The sequence below is a fragment of the Sinocyclocheilus rhinocerous genome, unplaced genomic scaffold (genome assembly GCF_001515625.1).
Source record: "Sinocyclocheilus rhinocerous isolate Xijiao unplaced genomic scaffold, SAMN03320098_v1.1 scaffold7686, whole genome shotgun sequence".
In the NCBI taxonomy this organism is placed as follows: Eukaryota; Metazoa; Chordata; class Actinopteri; order Cypriniformes; family Cyprinidae; genus Sinocyclocheilus; species Sinocyclocheilus rhinocerous.
In genome coordinates, this window is record NW_015651872.1 from 29,747 (window position 1) to 38,869 (window position 9,123).

The 9,123-nt window shown below is 38.9% G+C and overlaps 1 protein-coding gene across 1 annotated transcript in view; it reads right to left on the reverse strand.

Annotated features, from left to right (window-relative positions):
- LOC107713409 (netrin receptor DCC-like) overlaps nucleotides 1-9,123 on the reverse strand; it is a 17,896-nt gene that overhangs the window by 1,614 nt on the left and 7,159 nt on the right. The gene's annotated exons all lie outside the window — the stretch shown is intronic.

A 9,123-nucleotide genomic window follows, 5' to 3' on the forward strand; every position in this document is an offset into this window, starting at 1 on the left:
ACGTTGTTTCTCTCATTTGTAAGTTGCTTTAGATAAAAGCATCTTCTAAGAAATAAAATAAAATATAAAATAAAACAAAATAAAAAACTTGTAGAGTGCTTCAAATGGCTGACTTCTGCTTCACTACAGTGAGGACGCTCCCTCAGAAGGCAGCAGACTATGTAGACAGCAGATGTTTGTATCAGAGCTCATGTGAAGAGTCGGGGATATGAATATATCAGCAGCAGACAGAGGATCTGAAACCAAACTCCAGCATCCGACCTCTGCCAATAAATCCACATAATCCGGTCAAATCTGCAGCTCAACCCGAGAGAGATCGACACGGATCCACGGACAGACAGACGGCATTCCTGACAGCATCATTAGAGCCTTAAATCAGGGTGAAGATGCAGGTACATCATGATTAAAGTCAAAGCTCAGACTCCAGTCCAGCTGATTTTCCTCTCAGAGAATGAGGGGCTCATTTCAGCAGCAAAATTACGTATCGATCGACCTCATCTCAAAAATAGTCTGAATCGGCCTGATTGCAATGAGATGGATTTGTGATGTTTGTCCACTTTAAAGAAGAGAAACGACGTGAGCGAACAACCAGAAACAAACATCAAGACACAGACGCAGACGCTCCATTCCATAACAACCATATCACTGCATTTTTTATTCATTTCAGTGAGTTATTATTGAAAATTACCTGACATTAAAATTCGTAATATCAAATTAATTTAGATTCATTTTACAATACTATACATATTCAATGAGCTCAATTGAGCTAATGTTCCTTTTCAAAAATAATTAAATTTAAAAAAAAAAATTCATTTCATTTCTTTTATCAAAATATACACGAAAGAGATGGAAAAACTAACAGACGGAGATGATGTTTTAAGACAGGCTCAAACAATCACATAAAAAATATTATTATTATAATATTATTATTATTATTATAAATGAATATTTTGTATACAAGTTCATTTTAATAATAATAATAATAATAATAATAAACACACAAACTCACTCACACACACACACACACACACGCAGCTGGAGGATACGTGTTCCGCTGAGACTCTAAACTGCATTGGTTCCTCTGATTTGCTCTTAAACTGGAATCAAAGCGGGCTTGATGCGCTGAACACTGATGCGTGATCAATAAGCAAACAGGAGCTCTATGAATGCAGACGCAGCACTCCAGGCCTGAGGCCATGCGCTGTGATTAATTACTCGGCTGTTCTACACCATTAGCCAAAGCGCTTTCTTCCCAACAATCAGCTCAGAGCGGAAGCTGGCGTTCTGCGGCTGCTGTAATCTGCGTGTCGGACGCGTCAGCATCAATACGTCATTAGCTGTGCGTATCTTTATCTGTGCTGTATTGCACTAATTAAACCCAAACGATTTCCATTAGAAGCGGGCGTCTCCTCTATCACCGGCGGGTTTGAACTAACTCACCAATTACAACGTGTTAAAAACCACCAAACGCCAGCCGTGTTGCTCTCAACTTATTCAATTACAGCTCATAATGAAATCAAACACACTTATGAAACATTATGAGGAGCAGGAAGACGCTGCATTTATAGATGATTCTTAAAGCGATAGTCCACCCTAAAATCATCATTCTGACGTCATTTACACCCATCATGTCACTTAAACCTGTATGATGTTTGTTCTGTGCAACTCAAAAGAAGATATTTTGAGATTTTGGAAAACTTTTATATCCTATTTTGTGTTCTTCGGATGAAAGATATCCATATAAATACTTTTGGGTGAAAATCCAGTTAAGTTCAATATTACAATATTACTGTATATTGTATATATGCAGTTCAAATGTTTGGGTTCAGTGCAACTTATTTTTTAAGAAATTAATACTTTTATTAATCAAGGATGCATTAAGTTGGTCAAAAGTGACAGTAAAGACATTTATAATTGTAAAAGATTTCTATTTCAAATAAATGCTTGTCATGAGTCCGGGCCCTGCGTTTCTCCCTCTCTCCACCAGAGGTCGCCATCTCCTGTCCTCCCGGACTCCATTCTCCAAACTCCACACACCTGTCAGTTATTACACCCTCAGCTGTTCCCCATTGTCATGGACTATTTATACACTACACTCCCGCTACTCTGTCTGGTTATTAATTACTTGTTTGTAGTTTATGGATGCAAGCACCTTCTGTTGCTGTATTTGTATCCCGGTCCTGTTCTTTTTTTTAGTTGTTTTTCAGATCGTTTGATCTGTTTCTGTTTCTGTTTTGCTTAGTCTGTTTTGGTTTAGCAAATAAACCTGCATTTGAACCCAGACCCCTGTTTACACAGTGTGTTCCCTAACCATACCGTGACAGAATAAGCCAGCAAACATGGGTCCAGCAGGGAAGTTCCTCAACATCCGCCAGGGAGACCGGAGCATTGAGGATTACACCAGGGACTTCGTTGGAGTGGCTCGCCAGTCGGCTACGGAGAAGACCTGCCTCATGGTCTTTTTCTGGGGAGGTCTAGCCGAGCCCTTCAAGTCCCTTATGCCTTACTGGCACCCCGAGGAGTCACTGGAGGAATATGTCAATTGGGCTCTGTACTTGAGAGGCTCATCCTTCAGGGTGGAGTTCGCTGCGGAGCCCGCTAACAGTTCTCTCGGAGCGGTGATTCAGGAGACTTCAGAGGTCTTGTCAGCCGTTCTGAGAATCTCATGCCAGTTCCTGGGCCGTCCCGGCGGAGTCCGCTCACAGAGCTCCCGAGGCGGTGGAGTCCGCTCACAAAGCTCCCGAGGCGGCGGTGTCCACTCACAGAGCTCCCCATCCCTCCCCCCGGGGCTCGCTTCTGGCCTTCCCGAAGCGGCTGATTCCGCCACTGCTCGTTCCAAGGTGGCAGCGCCTGATACAACTGCAGCTCCACACGCACCGCTGTGGCGGCCGCTGGTTCTGCCCTGGGTCCCCATCCCGCCGCCTCTGCCTCAGTCCCCAAGTCCCCCTCCAGCACACAGACCTAGTGCCCCATCCCTCCCCCTGCTCCGCCCCCGCTCTGCTAACCCCCTGGTTGGGCGTTTGGAAACGTCTGGAAGCCGTTCCTTAGAGAGGGGGTTCTGTCATGAGTCCGGGCCCTGCGTTTCTCCCTCTCACCACCAGAGGTCGCCATCTCCTGTCCTCCATTCTCCAAACTCCACACACCTGTCAGTTATTACACCCTCAGCTGTTCTCCATTGTCATGGACTATTTATACACTACACTCCCGCTACTCTGTCTGGTTATTAATTACTTGTTTGTAGTCTATGGATTCAAGCACCTTCTGTTGCCGTATTTGTATCCCGGTCCTGTTCTTGTTTGAGTTGTTTTTCAGATCTTGTTTGATCTGTTTCTGTTTCTGTTTAGCAAATAAACCTACATTTGGACCCAGATCCCTGTTTACACAGTGTGTTCCCTTACCACACCGTGACAATGCTGTTCTTTTGAACTTTCTATTCATCTGTGAATTATTTAGATTTTTCTTTTTTTGTTGTTGTTTTTTTTTTTTTTTTTTTACAATTTTTATTTTTTTTTTTGTGTGCATACATATAATAATTTAATAATAATCCTTACACTCAAATTAAATTTATGGCAGGTTTATTTGTAAAGTATTTATACATTGTGTTAGTATTTGTTGTACTGACTAAATGTTTTTTTTTTTTTTTATACATTTTTAACACAATAAATTTTTTATATTAGGGCAAAATATTTTTTGTATTCACCCAAATAATTAAAAAGTAAAATAAATAAATAAAAGAGTGAATGGATGGATGAATAAATAAATAAATGTATTTTTAAATAATTTAAAAATCATTAATCATTGAATTAAATATTTTTAGTGTGCATACATATAGGTAACTAAAATTAAAATGAAAACATCTCTGTCGTTTAAAATAAAATAAATGTTAACTGGAATAAAAAAAATATAAAAATACATTTTTAAAAATATATATTTTTTAATGAAATGTTTATCAGTTTAACTTGAACTAAATTAACAAAATTATTTTAATTATTTAAAAAAACTATACAGGCATATAAAAAAATGACAAAAAAAACATCAAATTTACTAAATTTTTAACAAAAATGTTAAAATATAAAATATAAAAAATAAAAACTATAATAATAATAATAATAAATGTATTCAACTCCCATCTATAAATGGAGCAGAGGCTGATGGGATGCATTTGACCTGATGTGTGAAAGCATCTGTCTATAGAGCGATTCATTCACGACACCTGAACGAACACAAACAACACGGCCTAATGGTGTCCAGTGATGAAAGGAGAGGATATTAGAAACCCAGATCAGCTCAGCTCTCACACAGGTGAATTAAAGAGAGAGAGAGAGAGAGAGAGAGATTGGCATTAACATGACAAAAGACTGAGTAGACCGTCATAATGACCCTCATCCTCATCCATTCAGATGGAAATACACACACCATTCACCATAGTAAACATCTGCCACACGCGAGTGTGTGTGTGTGTGTGTGTGTGTGTGTGTGTGTGTGTGTGTGTCTCAGGAGGGAGTCAGTGACAGCCTGTCGCGCCGCTTCTGACATTTAAACTGTCCGTGGTCCTCAGCGACCCGGTTGTTATGACAATAAAACCTCATTTCAATTTGTATTCTCAAACAACAATACATAATTTATGAGTCTAGAGACAGTGAGGACAGCACACGCAGAAATCACCCATAATCCTCCACTCATGGGCATTGGATTACACTCACTCTCACTAATTACACACATACTAATTAAACACGCCTGTTTACACTACAATAAACACACACACACGCACACACACATTTATCTGTCTATATTTTGTACATTACTGTTCAAAAGTTTGGAATAATTAAGATTTTTTAATGTTTTTGAAAGACGTCTCTTCTGCTCACCAAGGCTGCATTTAGTTGATCAAAAATACAGTAAAATTGTGAAATATTATTATAATGTAAAGCAGCTGTTTTCTATGTGAATCTCTGTTAAACTGTAATTTATTTCTGTGATGCGCAGCTGTATTTTCAGCATCATTACTCCAGTCTTCAGTGTCACATGATCTTCAGAAATCATTCTAATATGCTGATTTGCTGCTCAAGAAACACAAATGTCTTTACTGTCACTTTTGATCAATTTAATGTGTCATTGATGAATAAAATGACAGTATTAGTTACAGTGCTGCTTGAAAGTTTGTGAACCCTTCAGAATTTTCTATATTTCTGCATAAATATGACCCAAAAGGTCATCAGATTTTCGCACAAGTCCTGAAAGTAGACAAAGAGAATCCAGTCAAACAAAGGAGACAAAAATACTGGAAAATTATCCAATATTACATATCGGTGAGTGTCTAAAGTCTAAGCGGTCGACCAACAGAGATCACTATAAAAGTCTGCGAGGTCGCAAAGGACCCCAGGGTAACTTCTAAAATAACTAAAGGCCTTTCTCACATCGGCTGATGTTAATGTTCATGAGTCCATCATCAGGAGAACACTGAACAACCAGAGAGCTGCGAGGAGAAAGAAAGAAAAGCCACTGCTCTCCAAAAAAAGAGAGTTTGCTAAAGATCATGTGGACAAACCAGAGGACTGTTGGAGAAAGGTTTTGTGGACGGATGAGACCAAAATAGAAGTTTTGGGTTTAAATGAGAAGCGTTGTGTTTGGTGAAAGAAAAACACTGCATTCCAGCGTAAGAAACGTATCCCATCTGTGAAACACGGTGTGAATGAATTCTGAATTATACCAGCAAATTCTGAAGGAAAATGTCAGGACATCTGTCTGTGAACTGAAAGAGAAAGTGTGTCATGCAGCAAGACAACGACCCCAAGAACCAAAGAACGGTTAAAGAAGAACAAAGTGAATATTTTGTAATGGCCAAGTCAAAGTCCAGAACTTAATCCAATTGAAATGTTGTGGAAGGAGCTGAAGCAGCAGTTCATGTGAGGAAACCCACCAACATCACAGAGCTGAAGCGCTTCTGTACGGAGGAATGAGATCAAATCATTCAGTTAATTAAAAGTTATTGCTGCAAAAGGGGGTCAGACCAGATACTGAACGCCAAGATTCACATACTTTATTTAGCCACTCACAGATATATAACACTGGATCATTTTCCAGAATAAATAAATGAAAAAGTATATATTTTCATCTAATTTGTTTGACTGGATTCTCTTTGTCAACTTTCAAGTCAAGTCAAGTCACATTTATTTATACAGCGCTTTTAACAATACAGATTGTGTCAAAGCAACTGAACAGTATCAAAATAGTGTGTCAATAATGCAGAAGGACAATAGTAAACACTCAATGTTCAGTTAAAGGCAGTTCATCATTGAATTCAGTGATGTCATCATCCAGCTCAGTTCAGTTTAAATAGTATCTGTGCAATCAAGTCGACGATATCGCTGGAAATGAAGTGTCCCCAACTAAGCAAGCCAGAGGAACCAAAACTCCATCGGTGACTGAATGGAGAAAAAACCTTGGGAGAAACCAGGCTCAGTCGGGTGGCCAGTTCTCCTCTGACCAGACGAAACCAGCAGTTCAGTTCCAGGCTGCAGCAAAGTCAGATTGTGCGGAGGACTCAAACTAATTTTGCTGCAGCTAACATTTTTGCTAACATTTCAGGACTTGTGTGAAAACTTGTGACTTGTTCAGGACTTGTGACACACACTCACACGCACACGCACACACACAGACACACACACACACTCTCTCTCTCTCTCTGTGGTTTAATCTGTGAATAGAACAGGATTAACACTCATGTCAGCATTTAAATCAGTTTTAGTGAGTTTCTGATGTTCCAGCATCATGAAAGTGCGGCGTGGGCCGTGAAGAGCATTAATCTATCCAATCATCCTAGTTAAGCTTTACTAAACCTGCTCTAATGCGTTATCCCTCATGACCTCTACCCAACACACACACACTCAGATTTTAGCTGAACATCCAATATACCTGCAGATGAAATAAACGAATGCTGTCTGATGGCAGGATGAATGTATTATCTAAAAGCATCGATCCGCCGCTGCTTTGACTCTCGCTGTCATGTGTTTTTGGATTAGACGCTGCAGGAGACCTCGTCACAGATCAGAATCACTGTCCGTCTGACGGGGAAATCACTGTATGACAAACTAACATGATCAATCTCATCTGTACATGACCTGACGCACATGCATGAACAACATCAGACCGCTCACGTGCTCTCAGATCATTAACTGGACTGTTAAAGAGGCTAATGAGAGTCATTAAGATTGGAAATAACAAACACTCATTATCTGAGTCACTTATTCTCATCCTGAATGATTCCTTCATGTGCTCCCTACTTAGGCAGCATACTAGACTCCATACAAACTGAATACTGTTGCTTTACTGTTTATTTACGCTGAACGGGTCATTATGGTGGTTAATCCGGTTAAGCGGGTCAGGGTTTTGTGACTGTAATCTCAATCCCGGTCCATCAGTGTTTGTTAGAGTAGCTGGATTTCCCGATCATTTGGTTAATCTCATTTCACAGCATTAACAACCACAATCCCATTTCAATCACACACTCGCTAGTACACACTAGAAATAACAGCACGGTGATACATATTCAGTACGTACTCATTCGTTTAGTCATCTAGGCGTATAAACCTGCTCATTCACAGAGTATAAGAGCCTCTGAAACACTTGAGTCTCGTGTTAATGTTTCTTAAAGAAGTCTCTTCTGCTCACCAAAGCTGCATTTATTTGATCAAAAATACTGTAAAAATGACAAAATATTATTATAATGTAAAACAGCAGTTTTCTATGTGAGTATCTCTAATTTATTTCTGTGATCAAAGCTGTATTTTCAGCATCATTACTCCAGTCTTCAGTGTCACATGATATTCAGAAATCATTCTAATATGCTGATTTATTATCAGTGTTGAAAACATAAAAATGACAAAATATTATTATAATGTAAAACAGCAGTTTTCTATGTGAGTATCTCTAATTTATTTCTGTGATGCGCAGCTGTATTTTCAGCATCATTACTCCAGTCTTCAGTGTCACATGATCTTCAGAAATCATTCTAATATGCTGATTTATTATCAGTGTTGAAAACAGTTTGGGGTCAGTAAGTACTAAGATTACTTTTATTTAAGATATTTAAGATACTTATTAATCAAGAGTGACAGTAAAGACATGTATAATGTGACAAAAGATTTATATTTTAAATAGAACTTTCTATTCATCTGTGAATCCTGAAAAATAAAATGTGTCACCGTTTCTTCAAAAATATTGTGCAGCAACTGTGTTCAACACTGATAATAATCAGAAATGTTTCTTGAGCAGCAAATCAGCATATTAGAATGATTTCTGAAGATCATGTGACACTGAAGACTGGAGTAATGATGCTGAAAATACAGCTGCGCATCACAGAAATACATTACACTTTAACAGATATTCACATAGAAAACAGCTGATTTACATTATTATAATATTTCACAATTTTAGTGCTGTATATGAGATGTGAAATCACTGAATATCACTGAAAGCAGTAGGAGGAGGGTGATGATCAAATATCTGTATTCAAACTGCATGAAGTGTTCGCGTTGTATGGTTAGTATCAGAGGCGTCATGCCCATTCAAAGTGAGGCACGTGCCCCCTCAGATTTCTAAGCCAAGTGAATTTTGAATGCAGCTTCCAAAAGACAAAAAATAGCATAATAATAATAATTCATGCATTTAGCAGACGCTTCCAAAGCAACTTACAGTGCATTCAGGCTATAATTTGTTTTACCAGTATGTGTGTTCCCTGGGAATCAAACCCATGACCTTTTGCGCTGCTAACACAATGCTCTACCACTGAGCCACAGGAACATTGAATGAATTAAATTCAAATCTGCATTCACTGGCTGGCGCTGAGACAGAGACAGACGCGTTTTTACAGCACTGCGCATTATAAACAATGACACACGATGCTGTTGAGCTTATGAATGCAATGGCCAATCAGAGGCGTTCAGGTGAGTCATCGCTAAAATGCTGGTGTTTTCTTCACTCGCTCGCTGACTGAATACCTCTTTCTGGCGAATTCTCTCGTTAGAAACAACAAACTGCAAATGTGTGTATGAATCTGTAGGTAAGATATTCATTTCACAGTGTAAACAGCTTCAGTGATTTTAATGGGAGTTTTTGAGAGTG